Here is a 17219-nt window from a genome sequence, read left to right as displayed (position 1 = left end):
TTGCTATGCAACCCGACCTAGGATGGGGCGTTAAAGCAACGGATGTCTGGCTGCATCTTATGTTATCCCAAAAACAACCCCCCTTTTCGTCGTTGGCCACTAATTACCCAGCCACCGCAGGCCAAAATTCAGTGGTCGTACGGAGACCAGGGGCCTGCTTGCTGTACAACGAGGGGTACTGCCGCTTCCACGGTTCCTGTAGATACAAACACGACTGCTCCGCCCTACCCCGCAGCGAGATGTACGCGCCAAGCACCTACACAGCATAACTCCGGTGAACGTTACCGCAATGGGCCCTTGGCTAAGCCTCTACCCCAATAAAGAGGCCGCACAGCAACTCGATCTCGGCTTTAAATTCGGTTTCTTTATCCCCTTTAACTTTAGTCGCGAAACGAAATCGGCAAATAATCTTAAATCCGCTCGCGAATTTCCCGAGATCCTACGGAAAAAAGTTCAAAAAGAGGTAGAACTAGGCAGGATGGCGGGCCCATTTACATCGATGCCTTTCAGTAATTTTAGAATCTCACCCCTGGGCATCGTCCCTAAAAAAGAACTGGGAAAATATCGGCTAATCCACCACCTCTCATACCCTAAAGGCGATTCGGTAAACGACGCGATACTCCCAGAAGAAGCATCAGTAACTTACGCTTCATATGACAGGGCAGTCGAGCTCGTGCGAGCCGCCGGGCCCGGCGCCCTGCTGGCGAAATCGGACATAGTCAGCCTTCCGCCTACTACCCGTTCACCCTGAGTGCTTCCACCTGTTAGGTTGTAAGGTGGACCAGCTCTTTTACTTTGACATGTGCCTACCGATGGGCTGCTCCATCTCCTGTCACTACTTCGAGCTTTTCAGCACTTTTCTTGACTGGGTAGTACGTTATGAAACCGGCAGCAATTCGACGGTTCATTACCTCGACGATTTCCTGTTCGTCGGGCCAAAGGACTCGGAACTCTGTTATTACCTCCTAAACAAATTCGAATTTCTAGCCAGCCATTTTGGCGTGCCTCTCTCAACAGAAAAAACGGTCGGCCCGTGTAATGTGCTGCCTTTTCTCGGCATAGAGATCGATACTAACGCAATGGTGTTTAGATTGCCGGAGGATAAATTACTGAAAACGCTGAAAACGGTTGAAGATTTCTGCGGGGTTAAAAAAGTCACCCTCCAACAAATGCAGTCCCTGCTAGGTTTACTCAACTTTGCTTGCCGCATAATGCCAGTGGGCAGAACCTTTTCACGCCGGCTATCGCTAGCAACGAAGGGCATCTCCCAGCCGGGCCATAGAATTAGGCTTACTCGCACACTGAAGGAAGACTTGCTAGTCTGGAGAACATTCCTATATTCCTACAACGGCCATACTTGCCTCATGTCTCGAGAAACGCCAAGCAAAGAGCTAGGGCTAGCAGCAGGTGGAAGTCTCAGAGACGGGTTTGTGGCAATCTACCAAAACCAATGGTGCAAAGCGAGCTGGCCGGCCTCGTGGGCCTCCGCAAATTGGGGCCGCGACCCTGCCCTGCTAGAAGTCTTTGCGATCGTAGCCGCAGTAGAGCTCTGGGGCACACAACTAGAGAACAGGAACATAAGATTCTCCACAAAACACCCCGACACAGCAAAGAGCTTGAACAGCATGTCCTCTGCATCCCCACCTTTGCTTGTGCTGCTACGCCGCCTGGCATTACTGTGCTTGAAGCACAACATCTGGTGTCATGCCACAGTTACGTCTGTTGATGATAACCTTGTTAACGCTCTGTTATTCTCCGATTGGCAGGCTTTCAAAGCTCTCCTTCCGACCGCGCAACCATCGGGTGTCCAGTGTCCAACACTCCTTTTGGACACGGTAGCCAATCAATGATGCCACTGATCCGCGCATCAGTTACGCCGGCTACCTGGCAGGCTTACGGTAAGGCATGGGACGAGTGGTGCTCACTAATTCACGGAAGACCGGTGGATAGGTGCGATCGGGCGAGATGCGAAGTGTTGGTCGATTTTTTGAATTTGCTCAGGCAAAGAGGCGCGTCGGGAACATCGGCGCAGCGACATCTCTCGGGATTAGCCTTTTTCTTCCAGCTTGCGGGGTGGGCGGACGTGACGAAGTAATTTTTCATCAGACAAGCCGTTAAAGGCTGGAAAAGGCTCCAACCTAGTCAGGAGTGTCGTCGTCCCATTTCTTTGAGTTTACTACACGGTATTATCACGATTTCCCCATCGGTGTGCACCTCCCACTACGAGTCAGTCCTAGTGTCAGCCGCGTTTGCCATCGCCTTTTTCGGAGCGCTTAGGATCAGCGAGCTGGTGCCACGTTCAAAAACTTCACTAGATGGCGGGCTAATCAATGAAGACCTCGTCATATGTAACGAGGCACTGCGCATTAGGGTGCGCAAATCCAAATGCGACCCCACCGGGAGAGGGACATGGGTCCTAGTTAAGTCGTCAGATGGCCCCGTATGCCCACTAAACGTAGTAAAAAGATACACGGGAATGAAGGGTGCGGGTAGATTCTTTCTGTCACACGCAGACGGCTCCCCCCTGACCAAATACCAGTTCCACACAATTTTTAATCGGTGTCTCGAAGCAGTCAGCGTCGATCCATCGGAATACGGTACACATTCTTTCCGTATAGGGGCTGCCACCGAGGCGGCTAAGGCCGGCATCCCCGAGGCTGAAGTGCAGCGGTTGGGTCGGTGGAAATCCGCATGCTTCGCCAGATACATAAGGCCCGACCTGCTTAAGTAACATATCTTGTTTTTTCCAGGCGCTAAAAAACCGGCAGTTTGGGTGGTTGGACATTCATACATCTACTGGGCAAAGAAGCGGGCCGAACAGCGGCCGGGGGGCGTGAATCTAGGCTTCAGGAATGTAGTGGTCAACTGGAGAGGGATAAGAGGCCTACAGTGGGAAAAAATCTTCCCAGAAGTCATCGACATCGCTAAAAGGGCCAAAGGGCCGGTGATACTAGTCTTGCACGCGGGTGGCAACGATCTGGGAAAACGGAGATGTATTGACCTCAGCTCAACGATGACAGCTGATATCGAGCGTTTCTTCCACCTGTTACCCGACATGATATTGGTGTGGTCGGAGATGGTGCCGCGTGCGGTCTGGCACGGGGCTAAGGACCCAAGAGGCTTAGAACGATCAAGAAAAAAGGTCAACCTGAGAGTGGCAAGATTCGTAAAATCAAAATTCGGCATTGTAGTTCGACATCACCAACTGGAAGGCGACCAATCAGGACTGCTGAGGCCCGACGGCATTCATCTCACGAACATTGGTCTTGACATATTTTTGTCAGGTCTACAAGACGGTATCGAACAGGCACTAAGGCTGAAGGGTGGGGGTCGGAGTCACGTGTAGGTAGTACACATGATCCTCCGTGGCGGAAATGGAGGGAGGGGCGAAGCTTCGTAGCCGCTCATTGGCTGGCCGCCGGTCGGTCGCAGACTGGGCCCACGGCTGTGAGCCCGCTGCGAAATGTAATTTGCCCCTCCCTGCTTATTAAATTAATAAACTGTGACCGACTAGTTCAACCCATCCGAGCCTGTTTGTGTTGTCTTTTCGGGATTGGTGGTAGGGGGGAAGGCACTATTTACGACACACGGGTCGCCGCAGTCTGGTAGGCACGGTACCGCATAGGGAATGTGCCTCTGACTGCGGAGCCCCTTATAGATGAAGATAATAGGAAACAGCGTGCAGTGCCTATTCCCCCTCACACTACTCCCCCAGGTGATGCACTAATTGGGACGCACAGCGGACCAACGGGAGGAGAGAGGAAGGGGCATCTGGCCACACCCACAAAGGTTAAATCCAGGTGCCGGGGTCAGTTCCTTCCTCTTTCTCCCCGGCTGACCCTCTGGAAGCAATTGTCCCACCCTCCCTCCCCTACATATTTACCACTGTGTTTATGATTTTAAAATGCTTTATTACTTGAAATTTATAGCTGATGATTATAATACTGTTATTTTTAAGTCACAGCGGAAATGGAGGGAGGGGCGAAGCTTCGTAGCCGCTCATTGGCTGGCCGCCGGTCGGTCGCAGACTGGGCCCACGGCTGTGAGCCCGCTGCGAAATGTAATTTGCCCCTCCCTGCTTATTAAATTAATAAACTGTGACCGACTAGTTCAACCCATCCGAGCCTGTTTGTGTTGTCTTTTCGGGATTGGTGGTAGGGGGGAAGGCACTATTTTCAACACACGGGTCGCCGCAGTCTAGAAACTACAACTTGTGTTACCTTGATACCCCCCATTGTTAGGTGATGAGGGCTGCGTATTGTTTACTGAGGCCTTTGGAAGTGGTCTAAGCACAGAATGCATTTTTTCAAAAACAAAATTCTTTGGCTTCGGTGGCTTAAATTTTGGGTATTAAAAGCGGATAGGATCAGGCTCAACTACTGTTAGGTGCTCAGGGGTAAAACGGTAAGACAATACAAAAGATCTAACTCCGTCACACTCCAAAAACATGAAGACTAGTGTTGAGCGATACCTTCCGATATTCAAAAGTATCGGTATCGGATTGGATCGGCCGATATCCAAAAAATATCGGATATCGCAGATACCGATACCCGATACCAATGCAAGTCAATGGGACACAAATATCGGAACGTAAATACTGTATTTTCCGGCGTATAAAATGACTTTTTAACCACTGAAAATCGTCTCAAAAGTCGGGGGTCGTCTTATACGCCGGGTACGGCGTGTGCAGGGAGCGATCCTGGATGGTTCCCAGGGTCTGAAGGAGAGGAAACTCTCCTTCAGGCCCTGGGATCCATATTCATGTAAAAAATAAAGAATAAAAATGAAAAATATGGATATACTCACCCTCTGACGGGCCCTGGCTCTCAGCGGTGCAACCGGCAGCCTCCGTTCCTAAGAATGCAGTGAGTGTAGGACCTGCGATGACGTCGCGGTCACGCGACCAGTCACAAGACCGCAATGTCATCGCAGGTCCCACACTCACTGCATTCTTGGGAACAGAGGCTGCCGGGTGCACCGCTGAGAGCCAGGGGCCGTCGGAGGGTGAGTATATCCATATTTTTTATTTTTATTCTTTATTTTTTACATGAATATGAATATGGATCCCAGGGCCTGAAGGAGAGTCTCCTCTCCTCAAGACCCTGGGAACCATACGCACCGCACACACCGTATAAGATGACTGGGAATAGGAACTTCCGATTCCGATTTCCGATATCGCAAAAATATCGGAACTCGGTATCAGAATTCCGATACCGCGAATATCAGCCGATACCCGATATTTGCAGTATCGGAATGCTTAACACTAGTGAAGACAGAACTGTTGTTTTCAAAAAAATGTTTAATATATCTTGTGCAAAAGAGAATGGCTTCCAACGTTTCTGCACAGACATGAGCCTTCATCAGGAAGACAATCTTATGGTAGTTATATCGTATGTAGGTCCTGTGCTCTCAGATTGCCCTATGGATGTCTGTCAAAAGTGGTCTTGATTGGCCAGCAGAATGGAATTAAATGAAATTGTTCACACCCATAGTGGACTATCCTTTATCAATTGCTATGAATACAGATGTATTGAGGTAGACTTAGCCTTTGTATCTTTCAAAAGTAATGGAATGCGCATAAGGTATTGTAAGAGGTATTTAGACCGCAATGAGCTTTATTCACTTTTCATAGGGAAGGCTGCAGCTGGCATATGGCTCCCACCCTGTGTCCTTGTTAGTGACCGCTTCACTTTTGCAGGGCACAAAAATAGCAATTGTTCTAACTTGGAAAACGGAAATTTTTCGTATTCTTTTAATGCAATTTTCTTTAATGAAATTATACATTTTTGTGTAAATAGTTAAAGGAATTGTCCCAGGAACAAAGTACATTTTAATTAATAGAGTTTGTAAAAATAATAAGTTCACAATTGAATGTATTGCAAAAAATGAATGGCAAATAACAATACATAGCAGGGGACCGTTTATAAGATTATTTCAGCTCAGAACATTTTTATATACACATCCATTTTTGAAACTCAAAATCAATAATCAAGTGCCGCGCTAGCAGGAGGAACTGTGACTAGGAATGAATCTCAGTCACCTACCTCGCTGTTGTGAACTGATGTGTCCACTTGGGACACTGGGCTGCTGCAGACCGTCCTTGGAAGATCCGTGATCCACACAGTGCAGCAACGCTGGTAATGCACTACCAACCGGGGAGCGTCCTCCCGTAGTGCTGAAACCCCACCAGTCTCGCCGCTGTAATACCCGGCAAGCAGCTACGGCCGATAGCGCCGCCGTGCAGTGGCGTGGTGGGTGGGGGGCATGGCTACTAAGGTGACGTCACCAGTCCGTATGACGGACACTAACATGGGCCAAGCCTGACGCGTTTCGAGGGTACCGACCCTCTTTCTCAAGGTATGGCCTCCCTGTCAGCGCTGGTTACTTTATAGCCACACCTCCTGATGTCATATACAGCGTAGAGCCGCCCACTAGCTGGGGACGTCTGCAAAAAACAAATGAATACTGGCCACCCCTTCGGGTGACCCACTGGAGGATACCTAAATCCTGTGATGATAACAGGGGAAAAAATATCAGTGGAAAAATACTTATTATGCCACTCTTCCCCATGGAAGATACCCCTTCCTGCTATCCCGTGACCAAAGCTCTCTTTAAAACTAAATCTTTATTAGACCTCTAAAAACCTTATAATACATGGTATAAACCCCTTCATAGAAAAATAAGTTACCCTAAACCCATTACTCACACTAAAACCTATCAATTACTCATATATTAAAAAATTGCCAAAAACTAATAGTGAACCCCACCCCTAGATCTCTAAGTCCCAAAATTATACACATGGGGATAACTGATACGCCGTTTTTTAAAAAAATCCATTCTCTTTTTTTTTTTTTTTTAAATGTTTTTATTTAAACGATTTTAAAACAATTTTAAAAATCTTTTGGACTAATGATTATAATAATTATAACACGCGAAACCTCCTCCAACCATAAAAATATGCTGTTTTTTTGGTTATTGGAACCCACGCAAATTTAAAAACCCACGCAAATTTAGAAACGACCCCACCTGTTATAAGGCAAACAATTTAATTTTGAAATTGAGTCCTCTGGGAGCCAAACTATCTAGTGTGAAAATCCATTTGGATTCCACTTGTGACATACTTCTCAGATAATCTCCGCCCCTTGGATTTTCCTTTACTAATTGAATCCCACAGAAGGAGGTATGACTACATGACCGATTATGCTTGTCCGCAAAATGGCGAGACAAAGGGTGCCCCAGAAAACCTTTTTTAATATTATCCAGGTGTTCCTTTATTCTCTCTTTAAGTTGCCTTTTCGTGCGGCCTACATAGAGTTTGCCACACCGGCATCTCAAAATGTAAATAACCCCTTTAGAGTGGCAGGTAATACTGTCCCGGATTTTAAATGACCTAGTTTTATCCGCATTCCAGAATAGCTTTTGAACCGAATGTTTACTCTCTGTACGTACACAGCACGAACACCTTCCGCAGTTAGTAAATCCTATATTCATGGACTGAGGGTGGCCCGTAGGTTTATGTCCCAGACCCCCATGCCCATTTTCATGGTAGGGGCCATAATACTCCCAATGTTTTGGACCCTTCTATAAATGAACCTGGGATTAACCGGTAATAATTCACCCACACTCTTGTCCTCTTTTAGGATGGACCAGTGTTTCTGGATGATGTTAGTAAATTTTTTCCTATTAACATGAAATTGAGTAATGAATGGAAGGTTTCCGATTTCCTCTGCTATACAACGAGCCCCATTTCTTGGTTTTACGCCATGAACCAGATGAGTTCTCGATAGGGTTTTTGCCTTCTCCCTTGCCTCCTCAAGGAATGGCAAATGATAACCCTTTTTTGTGAACTGATCCAGCAAATACTTAGATTCAACATCATAATCCTGATCTCTAGTACAGTTCCTTCTAACACATGTGAACTGACTCTTTGGGATGTTTAACAACCATGCTGGTAGATGACAACTATCCGTATGTATATAGCTGTTGCAATCAACCTCCTTCTGGTAGCACTTAGTAGACACAAGGGCCTTATTTTGTGGCGTCGCTTCATTGACGATGTGCTTTTTATATGGGAGGGGTCACAAATGGACTTACAAGGCTTTTTAGCCGGACTTAATGATAACACCTTTGGCCTTGAGTTCACCCCCACAACTAGTAGCACTGATATTAATTTCTTAGATTTGAATATTTTTGTAGATAACGATAGGCTCTCTACTAAGTGCTACCGGAAGGAGGTTGATTGCAACAGCTATATACATACGGATAGTTGTCATCTACCAGCATGGTTGTTAAACATCCCAAAGAGTCAGTTCACACGTGTTAGAAGGAACTGTACTAGAGATCAGGATTATGATGTTGAATCTAAGTATTTGCTGGATCAGTTCACAAAAAAGGGTTATCATTTGCCATTCCTTGAGGCAAGGGAGAAGGCAAAAACCCTATCGAGAACTCATCTGGTTCATGGCGTAAAACCAAGAAATGGGGCTCGTTGTATAGCAGAGGAAATCGGAAACCTTCCATTCATTACTCAATTTCATGTTAATAGGAAAAAATTTACTAACATCATGCAGAAACACTGGTCCATCCTAAAAGAGGACAAGAGTGTGGGTGAATTATTACCGGTTAATCCCAGGTTCATTTATAGAAGGGTCCAAAACATCGGGAGTATTATGGCCCCTACCATGAAAATGGGCATGGGGGTCTGGGACATAAACCTACGGGCCACCCTCAGTCCATGAATATAGGATTTACTAACTGCGGAAGGTGTTCGTGCTATGTACGTACAGAGAGTAAACATTCGGTTCAAAAGCTATTCTGGAATGCGGATAAAACTAGGTCATTTAAAATCCGGGACAGTATTACCTGCCACTCTAAAGGGGTTATTTACATTTTGAGATGCCGGTGTGGCAAACTCTATGTAGGCCGCACGAAAAGGCAACTTAAAGAGAGAATAAAGGAACACCTGGATAATATTAAAAAAGGTTTTCTGGGGCACCCTTTGTCTCGCCATTTTGCGGACAAGCATAATCGGTCATGTAGTCATACCTCCTTCTGTGGGATTCAATTAGTAAAGGAAAATCCAAGGGGCGGAGATTATCTGAGAAGTATGTCACAAGTGGAATCCAAATGGATTTTCACACTAGATAGTTTGGCTCCCAGAGGACTCAATTACGAAATTGAATTGTTTGCCTTATAACAGGTGGGGTCGTTTCTAAATTTGCGTGGGTTTTTAAATTTGCGTGGGTTCCAATAACCAAAAAAACAGCATATTTTTATGGTTGGAGGAGGTTTCGCGTGTTATAATTATTATAATCATTAGTCCAAAAGATTTTTAAAATTGTTTTAAAATCGTTTAAATAAAAACATTTAAAAAAAAAAAAAAAAGAGAATGGATTTTTTTAAAAACAGCGTATCAGTTATCCCCATGTGTATAATTTTGGGACTTAGAGATCTAGGGGTGGGGTTCACTATTAGTTTTTGGCAATTTTTTAATATATGAGTAATTGATAGGTTTTAGTGTGAGTAATGGGTTTAGGGTAACTTATTTTTCTATGAAGGGGTTTATACCATGTATTATAAGGTTTTTAGAGGTCTAATAAAGATTTAGTTTTAAAGAGAGCTTTGGTCACGGGATAGCAGGAAGGGGTATCTTCCATGGGGAAGAGTGGCGTAATAAGTATTTTTCCACTGATATTTTTTCCCCTGTTATCATCACAGGATTTAGGTATCCTCCAGTGGGTCACCCGAAGGGGTGGCCAGTATGCATTTGGTTTTTGCAGACGTCCCCAGCTAGTGGGCGGCTCTAAACTGTATATGACATCAGGAGGTGTGGCTATAAAGTAACCAGCGCTGACAGGGAGGCCATACCTTGAGAAAGAGGGTCGGTACCCTCGAAACGCGTCGGGCTTGGCCCATGTTAGTGTCCGTCATACGGACTGGTGACGTCACCTTAGTAGCCACGCCCCCCACCCACCACGCCACTGCATGGCGGTGCTATCGGCCGTAGCTGCTTGCCGGGTATTACAGCGGCGAGACTGGTGGGGTTTCAGCACTACGGGAGGACGCTCCCCGGTTGGTAGTGCATTACCAGCGTTGCTGCACTGTGTGGATCACGGATCTTCCATGGACGGTCTGCAGCAGCCCAGTGTCCCAAGTGAACACGTCAGTTCACAACAGCGAGGTAGGTGACTGAGATTCATTCCTAGTCACAGTTCCTCCTGCTAGCGCGGCACTTGTTTATTGATTTTGATTTTGATTATTGGTTGGCAGGGTTGCACACTACGTGCCAAGGTGCCTGCAGCTTAAGTTTCGGGCCAGTACATAGCGCCAGTGTGTTACTTTACAGTGTCTGTCATTTTTGAAACTCATTATTATTCCAAGATTTGAATTTAAAATGTACTTTGTTCGTGGTACAACCCCTTTAATGATTTTTTGGGGGTCTGGTGATCTTTTCCCAATAGACTGTGATCAGGATTGCATCCCTGCCCAGGATTGGGAATATAAAAGGCTCTGGTAGGGTTTCTTCTATACTTTTACTCCCTGTATTTACTATGATACAAATTTCAGGCAGTAGACAGATGGATCCTGCTCACTGCTGTCAAAAACATCTTCAAGCGATGGCAGTATTAACAATTATCTTGAGAAGGCATCACCTCTTCAAGGGGTTCAGGTTCAAAAGAATTTAATTTACATTAGTAACGGCTAATTCTTCTGGTAATGGAATTTCTATTGCTACAACATTAAAATTCACTAATACAGGTTCTTTATTTAGCTGTGTCATTTGGTGGCACTAAAGGGAAGCTGTCAGCAGGTTTGTGCTACCTCATCTGAGAGCAGCAGAACATTGGAAAAGAGACCCTGTTTTTTTACAATGTATCACCTTGTGTCACAGAGTTTTTTGATGTTGCATGTAGCAGAGCTCAGAAAGCTAACCCGGCCCACACCACAGCTTTCTATATACATTGTATAATGGCAGTAAGCTGCTAACAGTGCTGAGTTGGACCAGAATGCAGGTGGGCATCTTTTCTGGAAGTAATAATCTCTTTCTGATAAAATAATCATTGTATTGAAACTATAACACACAACCTAATAAGTGCTGCAATCTGTGTCTCATTCCCTACCTCATGCTGCCCTCAGATTACCTAGCAAAAAATTGCTGATAAATTCCCTTTAAGTCACACATATAGAGAGGGTGAGCTTTAGGAGAACAGTACCCTGATTCTTTGTGTCCTGTAGTCTAAACACCTTGTTATCCAGATAAAGTACCATCTAAACTTGATAGGACTCACAAAATGCTGCTACCAAAGCATGGAAGGCCATTAAAAAGTCCAAGGCTCTGCATGCATTTTGTATAAAATGCTTGATCAATTAGTTTTGGTGTAGTTTTGCCAACTGCTATGGGGATGTACAACAATAACATTAGGGTTAAATCATAAAGGGGATTGTCTACTTTATTTCTTCTACTTTTCAGTTCACTCGCTGTGTATGTCCTATTCTAATGTATAATGTCCTTCTGTCAACAAACTGTCATGTCAATTAAGTAATTCATTTTATGATTCTTATGATGTAAGTTGTGCTGCTGTGATACCATAATTTCCCACGGGATCAATAAAGTGTATCGTATCGTATCGTAGACTAGAGATTAGTTATGAGTGAACCTGTGGAATTTCGGGTTCAGCTGAACTTGAATTATACGTTAGGATCGGGTAAGAACTTGACCCCAAATCCAGTAGAAGTCAATGGGGACCTTAGCTTTGGTGCTGAAAAATGGCTGTAACATGGCGATAGTAAGGACTATGGGGCTTCAAAAAAGGAAGCAAAATGGGGTAAGAGCAGGACAATGGCTCTGCAAACAAATGCGGATAGAAGAATGACTTAAATCCCTAACATTATTCAGTAAACATTGAGTTAATTAGTTTAACCAACAGGCTGAATAGAATCAATAGAATAGTGTGAAGTTAGACAGCACACAGTCTAAAATCAATTGAAGTCAATATAAAATATTCTTATCAATGTCATGTGTATTTATCTTTCCATTCATTGAAACACCCACCCAGTGTTTCAATCACATTATTAAGCGAAGCAGAAAACTGTGAGCTGGTGGTGTTATTCTGAGAAGGGGCCAATATTGATAAAGGTTCCCAGACTATTAATAACAGCTCACAGATATCAGCGTAGTCTATACTGGGTATTAAAAAAGGGGGGACCCCACAAATAAAGACATGGGGTCCCCACAATTTTTAGTATCTAGCAAAGGCTAAACATACAGGTGTGAGCTAATCTTAACAGGCTGGAAAGGGGCCATAGATACTGGCCCCCTTCCAGACAGATAATACCATCCCTCAGCCATCAATTATATGTGCCAATTCTGGTGCTTCGCCTCGGCTCTTCCTGCTTGCCCTAGTGTGTTGGCAAGCGGGGTAATAGTTTATGGCCCTTTACCATCCTGCAGCTGTCCACCCTATTTTTAATTAGCTAAGGCAAACCAGACCTCTGCGTGCTGACATTAATAGGTTGGGCAGCTTCATGGCTATTGGCCTTTTCCCAGTCTAAAAATACCAGCCCCCAACTTTTGGTTTTCCCTCTGAATTTATAAAGAAAGGGGACCACACTTCATTATTTTTTTTAATTCATTTATTTTAACTATCCAGTCAATCACAACATGCCATTACTTGACATGGCTGTGATGGAGCCTGAAGTGCCCACAGCTTTAAAGCTTGTTGATTTGCTGCAGTCTTTCAGCAAGCTTTATTAGACTTCCTGATCTGGACAGGAAACCGGACATACAGGAAGACGTCTGTTTTCGGGATATCGAACCAGACACTAGAAGTCCAGTACAAATCCTTAAACCTTCCAGCTCGGGTTTCCTCATTCCTACTACAGACCTAAACAGGTGAATTTTTGGTTGGCCTACATGCAGGAAATTTCAGTTGTTCATATGTACATACAGGCAACAAAAGGAGCCTTAAGATAATTTTTTGACAATTTCATGAAACAAAAAAAAAAAAAAAAAATGAAAATGTCTGTTCATGTGTAGTTAAACTGGTTGTTGTTACCACCCCTTACCAAGTGCTTTTACAGCACTTAAAAGGGGTACAATACAGTACTAGAAGACCTCAAAGTGTTATACACGTCTTTCTCCTGGACAACTAAAGACTTTGTAGTGTTGCATTTTGTAGTGAATTTGTTTGCTGAAAATTTCACGATCATCTGATCATCTCTATATGCAAGATATTGAGCAAATGAGACGATGCTGTAGAGAGCTGCAGGGGAGCATTGTAGTGGTTTGGGGAAGGTTTGCTGGTGTTAATCCTAGAGATTTACACACAGTTCTAGAAAAAACACCAGTAGCGTTACAACTCCGTTTTACAATATTATAACATTTCTGCATTCTCTGTGGTGAGCGCGAATTTGGTGCAAATGTTCTACAGCAGAGCAAAAATTCAATATATACATTCAGTGTTGGACTGGGGTGCCAAGGGCCCACCAGTAACATTAATTTTGGGGGCCCACTTTTTACCTGCATACAAATATTACATGACCCTGGTTCACAAATTTACCTATATTGCTATATAATAATAAACTGGGTAGTTTAGTTAATGAATGAGATGCTGCTTTTTTTGCACAAAATGAATTAAGTGAATTATGATAAGTACTGCCCAAACAGTAAGGTTGGGGGTTCAGATTTCCACAGGGGCCCACCGGTGGATTCCCCTGTTCCCCTATGGGCTAGCCCGAGCCTGTATACATTTAAACCATGCAAAATTTACCTGATGAATAATCAGATTGCCAGGACACTGAAAGCGACACTGACTAGAACATTCCCAGATCCCAAAACTTTAGAGATCATACAGGTTGAGGTTCACTGTGTAAGTTCAGGGAAACACGGGTCTACAAGACAGACACATCTTTGTAAGACCTTCTTAGGAACTTGGTAGCCCAAAAGGAAAACATGTAATTGTTCCAACTGGAAGAAACATGTGGAAAAGAGATTAAAATATTAATCCAATAAATTATATATGTAATGGTTTTAACTTAAGTTTAACCAATAGTGATGTGCGAACATACTCATTACTCGAGATTTCTCGAGCATACTCGGGGTTCTCCGAGTATTTTTTATTGCTCGGAGCTTTAGTTTTTCTTGCCGCAGCTAAATGATTTACATCTGATAGCCAGTTTAAGTACATGTGGGGATACCCTAGCAACCAGGCAACCCCCACATGTACTAATGCTGGCTATCAGATGTAAATCATTCAGCTGTGGCAAGAAAAACTAAAACTCCAAGCACTAAAAAATACTCGGAGGACCCCCGAGCATGCTCGAGAAACCTCGAGTAACGAGTATATTCGCTCATCACTATTAACCAACTAATGATGCTTTCTCTAAAAACATATTAAAATAAAAAGATGAACATTCTTATTTGAATTTTGCTGCCCAATGTTATAATCAGTATTGGGGACGACTAGTGCTAATCTTTGTATGTTGTTCATGACCTTGAAATTTCTTTCCAGCTTATCTGTTTTAAGTAGAATGTTGTATTAGCTAGCACTTTTTTATACATTTAACTTCCCATTGTATTGTTAATTTGACTAATTTCCTTATTCATTGTCTACATAATAATTAGTAATAAACCTAAGTTTTATTTTGGTATACCTCCAAATCATGTAACTTATTTTCAGGAATGTTTACACAACCTCCTATTGACACCCTGCAATGAAAATATATAGATAGCTTTATTAACAAGGATAAAATAGAGTTAGGTTAAAAATAATAGTTGTTCCTATTGTTCTAATAATAAAGCACTATCATTTTAACAGCACTGAGAAATAAAGTTATAGCGCCTCCCAGTGTCAGAAATTCTCTGGGGTCTTGGATACCAGGGGTAGCCGAGACCCCAGAGAATATGATTCAGGTCGTTTTTTACTGACCCCAGTGTTGCGATCACCGTTGTTCACAGAATGACTGCGACCGCAAAAAAGTCTAGTTTCCTATTTATTTCTCTCTTTTCTGATATGATCTACCACATCAGAGGAGAGAGAAATGTGATCCCCCAGCCCGGTACCTCCAGCACCTCATGCATCCCCTGGTGATGTCCCCCAGCCCTCGGCATCTTCTTCCAGGAAGAAAATGGTGGGCGCATGTGCAGTGCACCTGCCAAGATCTGCCGGCCGGCACCCGGCAGCAATAGGAGATTTCTCCTATTAGTTCATTTTAATCACTGTAATATTGTCTGTCACAGTGATCAAAATTAAGAAAAATTGTAAATCAGACCCCTTTTATCACTGCCTTAGTTAGGTAAAAATAATAAAATTAAAAATGTATTTATTTCCATTTCTCCATTAGGATTAGGGTTGGAGTTAGAGGTTGGCGTTCGAGCTAAGGGTTAGGGTTGGGGTTAAAGCTAGGATTAGGGTTGGGCTAGGGTTAGGTTTGAGTCTAGGGTTAGAGCTAGGGTTAGGGTTGCGCTAGGGTTGGACTAGGGTTAGGGTTGGGGCTAGGGTTAGGGTTGTGTTGGGGTTAAAGCTAGTGTTAGGTTTTGCCTTGGGTTATGATTGGGGCTAGGGTTGGGGTTGGAGCTAGGGTTAGGGTTGAGGCTACGGTTAGGGTTGGGACTAGGGTTAGAGCAAGGGTTAGGGTTAGGGCTGGAGCTAGAATTGGGGGGTATCCACTGTTTAGGTACATCAGGGGATCTCCAAATGCGACATGGCGCCCACCATTGATTCCAGTTAATTTTGCATTCAAATAGTCAAACTGTGCTCCCTCTCTTCTGAGCCTTGCCAGGCACCCAGTGTATTTTCCCCACATATTGGTTATCGGCGTAGTCAGGAGAAATTGCACAACAAATTTTTTGGTCCATTTTCTCCTGATACCCTTGTGAAAATAGAAAAGTTTGGTTCCAAATAAATTTTTTGTTGAAAAAAGTAAAAAATGTTCATTTTTTTCCTTCCACATTGCTGTAGTTATTGTGAAGCACCTGAAAGGTTAATAAACTTCTTGAATGTAGTTTTGCACACCTTCAGGGGTGTGGTTTTTATAATGGTGTCACTTTTGGGTATTTTCTGTTATATTGAACCCCCAAACTCATATCAAATGTGAGGTGGTCCCTAAAATAATGGTTTTGTAAAATTTTTTTGGAAAAAAATCCCTGGTAAACTTTTAACCCTTATAATGTCCTAACAAAAAAAATTGTTTCCAGAATTGTGCTGATGTAAAGTAGATATGTGAGAAATTGTATTTACTAACCATTTTGTGCGATGTGATTTAAGGGCACAAAAATTTAAAGTTTGAAAATTGCAAAATTTTCTAATTTTTTGCCAAATTTCTGTTTTTTTCATAAATAAAAACTCAAGTCATATCAAAGAAATTTTACCAGAAACATGAAGTACAATATGTCATGAAAAAAAACCTCAAAATCAGTGGGATCCGTTGAAGCATTCCAGAGCTATAACCTCATAAAGTGCAAGTGGTCAGAATTTAAAAAAATTGGCTTGGTCATTTAAGACAAAATTGGCTCTGTCACTAAGTGGTTAAGCAAAAAGATTTTGCAAGAACTTGGCCATTTTGTAGTCAAGAACTGCCAGACTGAAACACTTCATATCTCCTGCTACCTTCTTTACCTTTGTCACCTCTTCATATTAGGCTATGTTCACATTTCCAGTAATCATCCTTTAGAACTGATCCAGCAGGAATCCATTTATCCAGCTAAAAGTTTCAAGTGGATCCTTTTATTAAACTTTGAATGCTGTGGAAAATAGTTCCTCTACATAACCATCCCTTTTATTTCCATGTGAAACAGATCCTAGTAAGCAACAATCAGATCCTTTTTTCAAGTGAAACTATCTTCCATAGGCTTCAAAGTTTTGTTTTTTTTTTGTTTTTTTTTAAAAAGGTCAGATCCAATTGAATTCATTTTTTTGTCATCAGATACTACGTGATCTATTCTAATGGGTGATTAGTGGACATGTGAACATAGCCTTCGTAGGCCACCATAACATGATATGTGTGTTGCACCACAATATATTATTGTAACAGGAAGTTGGAGGTCCCCCGATACTGTGGTCCAGCCTAAACAGACTGCAAATATCAGCACTGGGCCGAGATCTGGATTTTGCTAAACTATTAAGAAAAAAACATGTATAGAAACAATTATGCATAAAATATAGATGAAGAACACAAAAATGGTCTAAATTAAAGGTTTGTTCAGTTTTGGCAACCTCTTC

General features: G+C 43.2%; 1 protein-coding gene across 2 annotated transcripts in view; it reads left to right on the top strand.

Annotated features, from left to right (window-relative positions):
• The window catches only part of WSCD1 (WSC domain containing 1), a 428603-nt gene that overhangs the window by 191346 nt on the left and 220038 nt on the right, over window positions 1–17219 (top strand). The window lies entirely within an intron of this gene.

Source organism: Ranitomeya variabilis, chromosome 3, assembly GCF_051348905.1.
Source record: "Ranitomeya variabilis isolate aRanVar5 chromosome 3, aRanVar5.hap1, whole genome shotgun sequence".
NCBI lineage: Eukaryota > Metazoa > Chordata > Amphibia > Anura > Dendrobatidae > Ranitomeya > Ranitomeya variabilis.
The sequence above is the reverse complement of the archived record's forward strand: the minus strand, read 5'-3'. Positions and strand labels throughout refer to the sequence as shown.